Genomic DNA, 14569 nt, shown 5'->3' on the forward strand with positions numbered 1-14569 from the left:
CTTTCTTTCTTTCTTTCTTTCTTTCTTTCTTTCTTTCTTTCTTTCTTCCTTTCTTCCTTTCTTCCTTTCTTTCGCAATCGGGGTTAAGTAACTTGCTCAAGGTTACATGGCCAGTTATTTCTGGGTGTGGTGCTGATTATCTGAGCCCGGATTTGATCCAGGTCATCCCAACACTGGAGCCGGTGCTCTTACTCGCTGAGCCACCTGGCCACCCCTAAGCAATTGGGGTTAAGTAACTTCCTCAAGGTTACATGGCCAGGTGTGTCTGGGTGGGTGCTTAGTGTCTGAGCCTGGGATCTGATCTCCAGGTCTTCTCAACACTGGAGCTGGTGCTCTTATTCGCTGTGCTACCTGGCTGCCCCTGTTGGCTTATTTTTCATGATTTTCTTGCATCACTCTCATTTCTCTTCCCAATTTTTCCTCTACTTCTCTTACTTAATTTTCAAAATTCTTTTTCAGTTTTTCCATTTCCTGAGACCAATTCATATTTTTCTTGAAGATTTTGGATGTAGTAGCTTTGACTTTATTGTCTTCTTCTGAATGTATATTTTAATCTTCCTTGTCACCAAAGTAAAATTCTATAGTCTGAGCCTTTCCCCCCTGTCGCTCACTTTCCTAGCCAATTGCTTCACTTTTTAACTCTTAACGTAGGGCTCTGCTTTCAGTGTAAAAGGTATGCTCTATCAAGCTTCAGGGGTTTGGGGCAGCTGTTTTCAGAGATACTTTTAGGTACCTGTAAGTTTTCAGTTCTTCTAAGGTGGTATAATCTAAGGAGAGCTGTTTACTCCTCTCCTGACCTCTATTCTAGTCAGTGAGTGACCACAAGCACTCTTTTCTGCCTTCGAACTGTGAAGAGGGTTCCCTCTACACTGATGTCACAAGCTCTGCTATTCCAGTGCTCCTCCTTCCCCAGAACCACCACCCAGGACTGTGACCCAGCTCCAAGTATGAGCAAAGCAATAAAATCCTGGCTCAATGCCAGGAAAGAGATCCCCTTAATCTCTTTCTGATCAGTTGTTTGATCCTGTTACTTTCTGTGGGCTAAAAGCTCTGGAAGTAGCTCTGCCTCTGCTTTCACTGCTTCTGCTGCTGAAGCCTCTATTGCTGCCACTGCTGTCCTATGGTTGTGTTGGGGGCAGAATTTGTTTGTGTTCCTCTCACTCAGGTCTGACAGACCTTTCCCACTGACCTAAATTGTCTTTGGCATTTGTTCATTGAGAAGTCTGGAAGCCAACAAAGCATCCTGAAACCTAGTCTTCATTTGCTAGGATCTGGTCTGTGCTGAACTGAGTCCCTCTCTCAGCCTGGTGCCACAGATATTTCCTGTTGACCTTTCAGGTTGTTGTGGGCTGGAAATCTGTTTCACTCTTTCTTTTTTGTGGGTTCTGCTGCTCTAGAATTTGTTTAGAGTAATTTTTTGTAGATATTTGAAGGGTTTTGGGGGAGAGCTCAAGCAAGTCCTTGCTGTTATTCCACCATCTTAGCTCAGCCCCTGCCATGGTCCTTTATGAGAATGAAAGAAAAACCACAACCTGTAAGTAGTCTGAGATTCCTGAATGGGAACCCACCTAGCCAGTTCAACTTGGGCAACTCATCTGATCTTCTCTTGTCTTCTCCTTTCCCCTTTCCTAAGTGTGTTCTACTCTAAGGAAGATAAATTTTGATGACCAAAAGCTACCTAGTTAACTGTGGTCTTACTGGCTAGATTTATTTCTTGAAGAATAAACCTTAAATCCAATTCACTCTGGATTTCATAGATTGGACACCAATAGGTCCCTCCCCAAACACCAGTTGATGGATAGTTTTGGGGCCCTTCTGGCTCAGAGTTAATGTAAATAGTAATAGATTGCCTTTTCCAAGAAACCCTGAGGGGCTTCCCTTCTGAGTTTGATTTTTTTTTTAAATTAAAGGGGCCATTCTTGACTCACTTCTTAAAGAGACCTATTCACTAAATGGGCATCACCTCACTCAAAGTGAGAACTTGAAAAGATCTTAGCTTAAAAGAGCCTATGTCTCCCACTGCATCCTACGCCATCTCCAGTCATCCTACTTGACATCTGGCTACTGGACCCAGATGGTTCTGGAGGAGAAAAAGTGGCTGCAGACTGCACAGTCCTCCCTCACTCAAATCAAAGTTCTCTGCTACCATCAGAAGGTCTGCAAGTGTTCAGACTCTACCACTGATTCAAACTTGAACTGATAGCATTATTTTAGAGGTCCCCTATACACACGCTCTCCACAACAATAACAAATGGGATAGTGTAATGTAATGCCAAGGAAAGGCAACTTCCCAGGTTCAAAATACCAACATAGGTGTTCTCCATTTTATTCAGTGACCAAGCAAGAACAGAGAATATCAAAACATGACATCATTCAAAATATAGCATTTACTAAGTGTGATTAAATAATCTCCAAGTACTACCCCACCCCAGGACCTTCCAATCATTCAATCAATTACAAAGTCCCTGTTCTAAATACTTCTCCACCCCTAGGCTATACCTTCATTTAATCCACCACAAAGCCCCTCTTCTCAAATGGAGATTAGTTTCCAAACATAAGTAAAATACATTCATTTGCTCAACCATAGAACACAAAAAGGTCAAAAGTTCCCCACCCCTGGATCACAATTGAATCTACCCCAGAGTTACATCAAGTTTAAGCTCAGCACTTAATACCCAAATGGAGGTCTTTTCTTCATCTTGACACGAGGCAAGTTCTCAGCAATCTTAGTTCCTGGGGAGACAAGGCTTAGCAAGGCCACAAGATACCTTGCCAGTCTCTTCACTAATTCATCCTCTGTCTGTAGAACAGTCCTAGAACCCCTGGAAACATTAGCAAAACCCTCTCCCAGGATTTCTGTAAACATACAACAAGAAAATCCTTCTTCAGGACTTCTGAACCAACAGAAAGGTTCCCAGACCCCTGCAACAACAGCACTGTCCTTCACCAGTGGACAGTATTCATTCTGTCTGCAGGACAGTCTCCAGACCCCTGCAACAACAGCACTGTCCTTCATCAGTGGACAGTATTCACTCTCTGTCTGCAGGACAGTCTCAGGGCTTCTCAACCAAAAGCCAGGTTCCAGGACTTCTTCAACAACAGGACTATCTTTCACCAGTGGACAAATCTGGCAAAACAACATCAAAACAGACAGACAAAGTACCAGCAAAACAGCCATGTCTCCTCAGTCCTTGGCAGCTCAGGGGGCAGGTCTCAAACGTCCAGGGCAATTCAAAGCGGCCACCAGCAATTCTCTTAGTCTCTCTCTCTCCACGAGGTGCTGCTTCCAAAAAGGTCTTCTGCCTCTCTCTTCTCTCTCCAAATCTATGTCACCAGCTCCTCCCAGTTCAGGACTTTCTTTTCACATCAACAAGTCCATCCCACAGGTGGGATTAACAAGCCTTGGGTTTTAACACAATCTATTTGAAAACCAAGCCAATACAGGGGAATCTTTAATTGCCATTACTATCACAGATAGCATGATTCTTCCTTTTAACATCTAGGCTTTTGGAGGGAAATGGAGCATTAGGTTCATAAACTGTTTCTTATATAACATCAGTTTCACCAATTTCCAAATTCAAAGTGCTCATAGACTTATGTCCTATGACCCTGATTTAACATGGTTTCCTTGATGAACTAGAAGCAACATTTGGTCTGGAATCCTGGTCCCAAAAATGATCACAGCAAGAACTTGGGTTCAGAGATTCTACCACTTATGTCTAAAACTGAAAAGAAGAAATTAAACAGATTACAACCCCAAATCTAATTCTCAGGGACACAGTACCTAAATATGAGAGGGAGGAGATGGTCTCCCTCCCCAACCAACTCACCTCCTGCTTCTCATACCATGGGTGGACAAAATTGTTTCCCCCTGCACACAGCTGGAAAGAGAGACTAACTCTATAACAGTCTGTTTGGTTTGTAGATATAGTCTGTTTTAGTAACTTAGACAATCAAAAGAGGTTACTCCTAGTCAAGTAATAGGGTGTCTTCTATGAGAAGCAGATCCCTGCTATCTACCATTTGGTTGCCCCACATTTGGGTGGTCTAATTAAGTGCAAAATCCATAAATTACTTTTCACTGTCTTAATATTGAAGACCTAGATCAACTTAAGAGAATGATTGATTCAGATTTTTAAGACACTTTATTCCATGGAGAAAGAGAAAGAGATTCTTAGACAAAGGTTTAAATAGTTTAACAGATTCATTCATATCCCCCTGGCCTAGGCTCTGTCTCCTATCTTGAATGAGTTCCTTGTCATAACTGAAAAAAGAAATGTTGTCCTCTATCTTTCAAAACCATTACCGATGACTATTAAATTAAATGAAAAATGTGTTAATAATAGTAACTCATTTAATAAAGCTGAGTTTCACAATTCCTCTGGTATATGTGATATACATAATAACACCTTGATTTCTCACTTGAGTAAAACTAAGGATTCCTGAGATTGAGTGAGTTCCCATGGGCATACAGTTGATGATTATCAGAGGGAGGGTTTTAATCAAGGTCTCCCTAAATCTAAGCCCAAAAATCTATCCATTGCATCCTGAGTCATCACAAGTCATCCTGATGAATATCTGGTCACTGGACCCAGATGGGTCTGGAGGAGAAAGTGAGGGTAGTGACCTTGCACAATCCTCCCTCACTCATCAAGTCATGGCATCATTTCCCTGATGCAATGGTCCTCTTTCAAAATGAAGGACCACAACAACTTATTTATTCAAATTTCTGATTTTTTCTAATAAAAAATTCATTCAATGACAGTCGAAAGTATGGAAAGGACTAGTGAGAATGTAATAGAACAGTAAAACCATGTTTATATGCATTTAAATACTGCTAACTTCACTTACTGCCTAAGGAATGGCATAAAAGCACTTTGATGAAAAAAGAACAATTGAGAGTAATGGAAAAAAAATTGTTAAGACAAGGGATACTGGTTTGTAACTGAAAGAGATGTGGGTTTAAGGAATAAAAAATCTAGGAAGCTGATATGAGAATCTACACTGAATGATAATTAAGTACCAAAATCACTATTAAGCTAATCAGTAGGAAAAAAAATAAAAGTACCTACTATATAGTATATCACTTGGAAATAGGAGCTGTACTAAAACAGTCAAGCTGCAACTGCTTAAACAAAATGAATCAGAAGTGAAAGTAAAATAAATGGACCATTGAAATGAAACCTCACTTTTAAGTCACAAAGTTTGAGATTTATATAATAAAGATATGTTCAATCTAAATGGTGCTATTAAAAGGACACTCACTAGGAAACTCATGCTCTATTTCCAATTTTGTCACTGATTTGCTGATTTTTGTTAAATCATTTAAAACTCTGGGACATTCAGTTTACTGATTTAAAACATATAGACATCCATAATCCAGATGCACAATGAATATGTACCAATACACATACTTACATTTGAATTGATAATTAATTTATGGAATTGGGCAAGTATGCCTTTAGATAAATGTCCAGGAAAGACCACTATAGCAACAGGAAGCGAGACTGCAATCACAGTTTAATTAAACACAGAGGATGTAGGGGAGAACATTCCCAGAAAGTAAAAAAGCAAGAAGAGAAAGGGGTACAGAAGGCAAACAGCATGGGATGGGATATGGGATGGTGAAGGAAAGCAGGCAAAGTGAGGAAAAAGATAGTCCTCATCTTCTTATGTTCAAATCTGGCCTCTGACAATTACTAGCTGTGTGACCCTGGGCAGGTCACTTAACCCTATTTGCCTCATTTCCTCATCTGCCAAATGAACTGGAGAAAGAAATGGCAAACCACTCTAGTATCTCAGCCAAGAAAACACCAAATGGGATCACAAAGAATTGAATACAACTGAAAAAGAGAGTCTAAGCAATTTCTCCTGGTCATTGAACTGTAAAGTATGAAGGATTCATATTTAAATCCAATTCCTTCTAGCCCCAAGCCCAGATTTCTGCATTTCATCTTTGTGTTTTCAGAGATCTTGGATATTTTAAACGTTTCTTAATTAGAAGAATCAAATTCAATTCCAATGAAATAATAAGATGCTCTATGTATCACTCAGAGAATTTTATTTCATCCTTTATATGACTTAGTATGTAGTTTAACAGGTATTTGATATTACCTATAGGTTATCTTTAAATCCTTTATTCATACCTCATAACTCAAGATATGGTGATGGGGGTAGGGTGAGATAATAAAATGGACTTTTTTCCTAGACATTTTTGAAACTGGGGAATAATCAGTAAGTCATTTAGCTCTTGGGTATGAAATGTAGGTTACTGGGAAGATTTAATTAAATTTCATACTTTATTTTCCTTTTAAAATGTCTATCAGTGTATTCAGGTCATGTAATCTGGATTGAACAGTTTTTCCCCCTTGGTATCTGATAAAATCCATGCTAACAGGTAGTGTCCCTATGTGACACTGTTTAACCCAAAATTGTTGGATCTCTGATGTGCAATGGTTCACTCTTCAAATGTGATTCTTTTAATGTATTGGTATGCTGGAGAAAGGAATGAATCCTGACACATAAGAATACAGTTTTCTTTTCCTTGAAATTGCAAGTAGTTCATTAGCAAAGTTAATTTTGAGGCTGCTCAAGGGAAAAGAAGCTTCCTTCAGAACTGACAGGCCTGGATAAAAATTTCTGTAATATAGATTTCTATTGCTGTGACTAAGGGCAAGGAGGGGAGACTAAATCCTGTATGTGTACATTTCTATTCTCCCTATGAAACACTGAATGTAATTATGCTGATCTAATTAGGCCAGAATCCTTATCTGATTACAGTGGAATCCAGACTTGGTATACATTTCCTGCTGAATGAGGATTGTTCCAATTTCTGACAAACCTTATTTGCTTGCTCTCCTTGGGAATAATGTGGTTTAACAAATACCTTTAAAAAAAAAAAAAAGGACCATTTTGCAATCGTTGCTAAAGCTCTATATGATTTCTTCCTGTTCCTTGTCATAAGAATGAAGAACTTAGACATCTAAAAGGATGATTTGATTGAGCCACCACATTAGAAATCAGAACAATATATAGGACGCATTGAAAATTTAGAGGCAAAAATATAATGTTTCTCAATTTCTTCTAATGCTCCTAGTTCTTTGATCTCAGTTTTAATATATCCAGTGCCAGCATTAAAGCATTCAGTGAAGGGCTGATCTAATCAGAAAGGATAGATGTTAGAAGAGTAGTCCAAACTTTAAAAATGGAAAAATAAAAAGAAATTAGCATGTGGCTCCAAAGCGGGGATCCTTCTCCAAATTCATAAATATAAATATTAGTCTAGGATAAAGAAGCACTTCTGTTTCTATCCCATTTCTAGGCCCCTGGAAAACTTGTGGATTTCTCTCCTGATGGGGGAACCAAACTCACCACTTCCAGGTACGTTCTTTTTCCAAGCAAAGAGTGGCAGTGGTAAGTTCTAACTCTTGTTGAAGAACACAGAGACCAAATCCTCAACATACAATTCACTTTAAGTATGAGAGGAATTAAAAAAAAAAGAATATACTGCTTGGTTTCAGGCTATGGCACAGAGTGCTTAGTTACTACCTCAGTTGGATACAATCCCTCCTGTTAAATGTCATTACAGTAGTAGTGATTTGTGAAAAATAAGGAAGAATAGATCAGAACTAGAAAAAAAAAGTTTTATACTCTGGAGTTTTTCCTCTCCCCCAACTAGTTAGAAGCTGAACATGTTTTCAATTTACTGTTGCCTGACTTATATGTAAGTATACTCTTCATGAAAAAAATTAAAATGTAATTTTGTGACTGTCTGAGGACACAACATTTCAAGTAAAAGGCAAAAAACACATTGTGTGATTTTGAAAGTTCATGAGGTATCAATCTCTTACATAAGAAGCTTGGGGGGAAAAGGTCAGTTTTGTAGTTCAGGTGACAATATTATGGTCTTTGACAATAATTATAAAGCATGAAATGTGGAAATAAACATAATGTGGTCTTACATATATGTGTATATTTGAGTATATATGCATATGTTTATGGCTACCTATGTATATATGAGCACACATATATCTGTGTATATATGCATACACACATACATATATACATACACACATATGGAAGGAAAATTAAGTAAAAAGTACACAGTAGAGGAAACAAGAAAACCTACAAGGAAGCAAAGAAAAAGATGGACAGCTTTGAAAATAATGTGCAGTATTTATTAAATAGATTTTCTTGAAATGGAAATGTATTGCTTTATATTGAATACTCTCATGTTCTGCTGTGTACATGACAATGTTTTTCTTTTCTTACTTTGTATTTAAGTTTCCTTTATTTGTTTTTGTTTTTTTTTTTTTGGGGGGGGGAGGAGTGGGGAAGGCAAGGCAATTGAGGTTAAGTGACATGCCCAAGGTAGCACAGCTAGTAAGAGTCAATTTCTGAGGCTGGATTTGAAATCAGGTCCTCTTGACTCCAGGGCCAGTGCTCTATTCACTGCACCACCTAGCTTCCCCTGTATTTAAATTTAAAATAAATTTTAAAACCTTGAAAGATAAAGAGAATTATCATAAAGTTTCAAACACATAAGAGGTATCCCAGAGCAGTTGAAAGAAATCTGAATATAGAGTGAAGAAGAAAGACCTGAACTTCAGTGTTGCATTTGACAAATACTAGGAGTGAACAAGCATCTCTCAAATACATATATACACATATGTATATATGTGTGTGTACATACATATATACATACAAATAGACATGCACATAAATATATTTTGCAAATTCTTAATAACAATATAGAAGAATGTTCCAAATTACTAAAAATAAAAATAACTAATATTTCACCATATATCCATCACATTGGTAAATTCAACAAAAGATGGGAATGTTATAGTGGGGGGAGCTGGGAGGGTGAGGAAGGAAAACTACTACATTGTTAATGGAACTGTAGCAATTATTTTGGAAAAGAATTTCTAATTGTGAAAAATAAATGACTATATAGCTACCCTTTTTCCTCAGAGATTCTACTGAGGCATATAAGTCAAGGAGGGGCATTGATAAGAACAAATATTTATACACTAAAATGTTTAAAACAATATTTTTATAGTAGAGCAAAGAATAAGAAATAAAGTAAGTGCTTTGAATGAGCAATGGAAAAATTCATTGCAATAAATGAAAGTAAAGGAATATTAATGTGTTCTTAGAAATTATGAGTGCATTGAATATTTGTGAGGATTGTAATTGCCCAATCTCCAAGAAAAACCACGGAGATTGAGCTCTGAGCCCAATGGCACTTTATTGAAGAGTCCATGGTTCCCTCTAATGAAGTAGACCTCAGATCTTCCTCATAATCTGAGATGCCCCATTCTTCCATGTCTTGTTTTTATAGCATTTGATACCCAACTATGCAAAAGAGGCATGATAAAATACAGATTTGCATTGGTTGATAGACTTTGCTCTTGATAGCCAAAAATGGCACATCAGGGAGGGGGGGCGGAGTGGGGAAGGTGTCCACAAGCTGCTTGAAGCATGAGGCGTCTCCACTAAGTGGTCAAAAGATGGTCATAATATGGTCAAACACTGATATTGGACAAGAGAGAATGATCCAGAGGTTAAAAAATAAGTTGGGAGACTTTGCAAAGCATCAAGTCACCCCCACCCATGCTGGGCTTGGACACGGAATTTGCGTAAAACCGTATGGAGATATCTCTGTCAGCATTCTTGTGATTGTGCAAGTGATCTTCATAACTGGTTAACAAGTAATAAACATTACATTAAAGTTTGAAGCAAATTATAAAGGCCTATTCTAGAAACTATCTCATTTAATTATCCCTATATGGTTTAATTATATATTAACTGATTAATACCGATTGGAATAGAGTAGGGGTTCAAATGAATCATTTCTCATGCACTAAAGAAAAAAAAACTTACATAAAGTGATGTACAGTTTAAAAAAAGCAGAAGCAAAATATCAATATACATACTAACTATAGCTTCCACAAAACAAGCAAAAATGAATGCTACAAAATTTCAAAGAAGAAACATAGCTTCAAATGAGCTATGAGAAAATGACCCCACCCTATTCTATGGAAAGGTAGAAATCGGCGTGAAATATTGTATATATTTTCATGTTATTCAGTTTTGTTTATTTTTCTCTTTTTCATTTTTTTCCTTTAAAATATTTGCTATAGGAAGTGGTCCTTTAGGAAGGAATAGTGTGAGGGAAGGGGTAGCTACATGGCAGAGAGTGCTGAGCTTGGAGTAAGGAAGAATCAGCTTCCTGAGTTCAAATCTGGCCTCAGACAGTAGTTGTGTGACCCTGGGCAAGTCACTTATTCCTTTTTACTTCAGTTTTTCATATGTGAAGTGAACTGGAGAAGGAAATGACAAACCATTCTAGTATCTTCATCAAAAAAATAAAAAATGGGGTCACAAAGAGTCAGACATGATTGAAATGCCTGAACCATTTTTCAATTGTTGTTTTAACTTTTAAGGAAACTGGAAGAAATCTGGGTGATGTGAAAGCAAAAGAAACAAATGAAAATTTGTTTTAAAAAACAAGCTAAGAACCTTGTATTTTATGATAGAGGCAATGGGGAATAATGCCAACTACTTAGTATCTATTATAATGAAATAATCCTTAACTTTATACCAATACATTCAATAATTTTGCCCAAAATTATAGTCAGTGTCACTAGTCTTTCTTTTGAAAACTGGTATCATAATAATTATCTGAATGGATCAGAGAATGAAAGATCTCAATGTTTAATAATAAAATTATTTTAAAACATTTAATTAACATCTACTTTGTGTAATGCACCTAAAAGTAGACTTTAAAATTTTTTCTACAAAATATTTTTTCTTTGAATATGTTAAGATTATAGAAGGTTCCTTGATAGATAGAAAAAAAGACATTACTTTGTTCAATGATCTTCTGATATTAAAGGCCTCTAAGTATCACAGTGGGTGGAATGCTGAGTCTGGAGTCAATAAGAACTCAATTCAAATCAAGTCTCATATACTGGCTATGCAACCCTAAGCAAGTCACGTATCTTCTGTCTTCCCAGTTTGCTCAATTGTAAAGTGGGAATAATAACGACTATATTCCAGGGTTGTTGTGATAATCAAATAAGGTATTTTCCAAATGCTTAGCAGAGTACCTGGGACATAGGCAGTTAATAAATGCTTGTTTCTTCCCTTCCTTTCTGATTGCCACCAATGCCACAAGTGATGAAACAAAAAGATACATGTTGTTCACAGAGTTTAAATGAAAAAGAAATCACCTAACATGATGAATTCTGCTGGTTCTCTTTTTTGACAACAATGCATTGATTGAATCAAAACCTGGAATACTACAGGGCCTCATCAGTGAGATCAAATGATGCTCAGAAGGGGTGGCCAGGTAGCACAGTGAGTAAGAGCACCAGCCCCCGAGTCAGGATCAACTTGGATAGAATCTGGACTCAGATATTTAGCACCACACCCAGAAATAACTGGCCATGTAACCTTGAGCAAGTTACTTAAACCCAATTTCTTTAAAAAAAATGATGCTCAGAAAAGATAAATCTGGAAATACTCACAAAAAAAATCAAGTTGGTAAAGGATGTATATTGTCAAGATTATGACAAGCAGGATGAGCAGGATGCTGAGATAGTGAACAAATACAGAACAATAGGTGTTTATAACATTTTCTAATATTAACATTTGGGAATTTAGGATTTAGCACACACTATATTTAAGCACTTTTCCAGAAATTTATCACTACATTTCTATATGAGTATTCAAATATTGGAAGCTTATATGGATATACTTTTTTTTAATAACTGATATAGACACTATAACAATCCCTATGAGCTAGGATGGAATCATTCATAAAAAAAAATCTTGCCAAATATATTTCCTTTCTTTTTTAAGAGTTAACTAGACTGGTACTTATCTACTTTGCTATAATTTAATGAATTAAAAAAATAGCCACACCGTATTCTGTGGTCACTGGTAGAGATTGAGAGCAACTCCCACCTTCTCATCCAGTGTAATTATTTTCAATATTCTACCATAAATTCTCCATAGACTACCCTGCATACTAGAGTCCCTTTGCTGGTTCTTTTAAAATTCAACAACCTGTGAATCTGTTATCTCTATCTAGCTTTCACTAACAAATAGATTTACTGCTTTTTTAATCATTCATATCCGTTGCAATATTTTAGGTCTCTTGGATATTGTTATCGGTAATATTCAGTGTACTATTTGCTACTATCATGCATTTCTCTATTAACCATTGGAACTCCTATAATCTTGATACTTTGGTATCATACTGCCCTATGATGGAATAGTGCAAATGGAAATGAATATTCCCAAAGTAAAGGATCAATACCAAAAATAGTAAAAAAAAAAATATAACCTTGACAAACTACTGGTAGAAGAGGAAAAAATGAGTAGAGATATCAAAGAGTCATATAGAATAATGAAAACTATTGAATAAAACATGGTCAGAAGAAAAAAATATAGCAACTACTAGATACCAGAAGAGAAAATGGTATAAATATGTCGAGAGTGTTCTAGCAAATTTCAGTGCCACACTGAGTGCTTATGCACAGACTGAAAATGGGGGGAAAGTATCCTAATAGGATTAACTACAGGAAAAAAAAAACTTTCAGTGGGGAATAGCACAAATGTAAGGGGTATGGCAATAAGACAGGTTATTTACTGAAGATGATATTCCAGTTGGAGTACTCCAATACCCTGACATCAAGATAGGATAGGAAAAACTCTATAAAGACATGAAAGGAGACAGTGTTTCTTAGCTTAGCATTGAATTTGGGTGTTTTGAAGTACTTCAGCAGAGTTGTGGAGACTCTCCAGACAGAGCCCTCTGGTGTGGTTGAGCTGCACCTTTGGCTGGGAGATGGATAACCTCAAATCAGAGATCTCTTGAACATGGCAGCTATTGGAGGACAACAAGTCACTGGGGGAAAGTAAAAGATATTTCAAATGTAGTGAACTTGGAAAAAAAGAAGAGGAGGCATGCTTTGAAAGAGGTGGCTACAAGATGCAGTCAAAAGAAGAGGATCAGAAACCATTAACTTCATCCAATCCAGTATTAGAAGTAGAACTGGCAGAGGAAAAATTACCCATGAATATTTCAAGTCAAGAGATCATCCAGTGATTGAGAGAAAAGGAGAACCAGTTAGATTTCTTGGAGAAACAGATTATGATGCAGTGTTTAAGAAAGATTGAAAATCTCACAGCAGAAGTTGACAAAAGTTAGAGGAATGACTTGAAGGCAGTTTTGGACATGATTGATCAACAATGCCTTAATTAAATTGTTGGTGACCAAGAACCAGGAGAAGAGGACACAGAATAATCTAAAAGTCCATGGAGAAAATGCCACTATTGAAGAATTAGTGGCATTGGGAGAGTTCTTAGAAAAGGGTATGATCTTAAAGACATGGACATCATAATCAAATTTCCTAACTTTCTCCTTGGAGTTTGGGCTAAAGAACTCAGTGCCAGAGGAGATTATGTAAAACACAGTGTGCAGGGCAAACTGAACAGTGCCACTGAAAAACAGGGAGAATCATATTTGAGACCACTTTTCAGAAAATTACAAAAAAGGACTCTTCCTGCTGACATTAAAGAATCAATAACAGACACTATCATATTCATGTTCAAAGTGAATATGTAAAGGCCAAAGATGCTTATCTTCAGATGGCCATTGGAAATACTCCTTGGCCTACTGGAGTCACTATGATTGGTATCCATGCCAGAACTGGTCAAGAAAAGATTTTTTTTTCAAATATGTTGCACATATTCTAAATGATGAGACACAAAGAAAATATATTCAGGGTTTGAAAAGCTTAACGGTCATTTTTCAGAAGCAGTTCTCAACAGACCCATTAAAATATGTGGAGTGCAATGCACTATGACAGCTCTTCTATATGAATAACAAATTTAAGAGCTACCTGTGTCATTTTGCAGAACTGCTACCAAGAATGAAAGAGAGAGGAAGAAATCAAGTTTTGGGAGCAGGCATTTTCTACCCAATTCAGTTCTTTGTTTATTTAGAGAATTGTGTTTGGTTCTTCCATCAAATATGACAGCAGATTCTTGATTGCTAAATCATATTTTGATTTTTTTTTAAAGCAATCGGGGTTAAGTAATGTGCTCAAGGTTACACAGCCAATTATTTCTGGGTGTGGTACTAAGTATCAGAGCCCGGATTCAATCCCAGGACTATGGGGCTGGTGCTCTTACTCACTGAACCACTTGGCCACCCCTAAGCAATTGGGGTTAAATAACTTGCTCAAGGTTACACGGCCAGGTTTTTCTGGGTGGGTGCTAAGTGTTTGAGCCCGGATTCGATCCCAGGTCATCCTAACTCTGGGGCTGGTGTTCTTACTCGCTGTGCTACCTGGCCACCCCTCATGTTTTGATTTTTAGCAGTCTTAAAAGTCAAGCACCAAGGCTTACTTCCTGAAACTTTGCATACCTAGACAGCAATCGTTGATGGTTTCTTATTGGACATTTTCCCATCTGATGTGGAAGATGATGGTAAATGATTAGAAGGAAACGTTTGAAGTTGATATAATTATTTCTATAAAATATTATAATATTC

General features: G+C 37.1%; 1 pseudogene; it reads left to right on the forward strand.

The window, feature by feature from the left end:
- Positions 1 to 12859: 12859 nt before the first annotated feature.
- LOC138170860 (pre-mRNA-splicing factor 18 pseudogene) lies at positions 12860 to 13880 on the forward strand (annotated as a pseudogene).
- Positions 13881 to 14569: the final 689 nt, after the last annotated feature.

The sequence above is a fragment of the Petaurus breviceps genome, unplaced genomic scaffold (assembly GCF_028583685.1).
Source record: "Petaurus breviceps papuanus isolate PSGF00001 unplaced genomic scaffold, PetGlider_PUasm1.0 40, whole genome shotgun sequence".
In the NCBI taxonomy this organism is placed as follows: domain Eukaryota; kingdom Metazoa; phylum Chordata; class Mammalia; order Diprotodontia; family Petauridae; genus Petaurus; species Petaurus breviceps.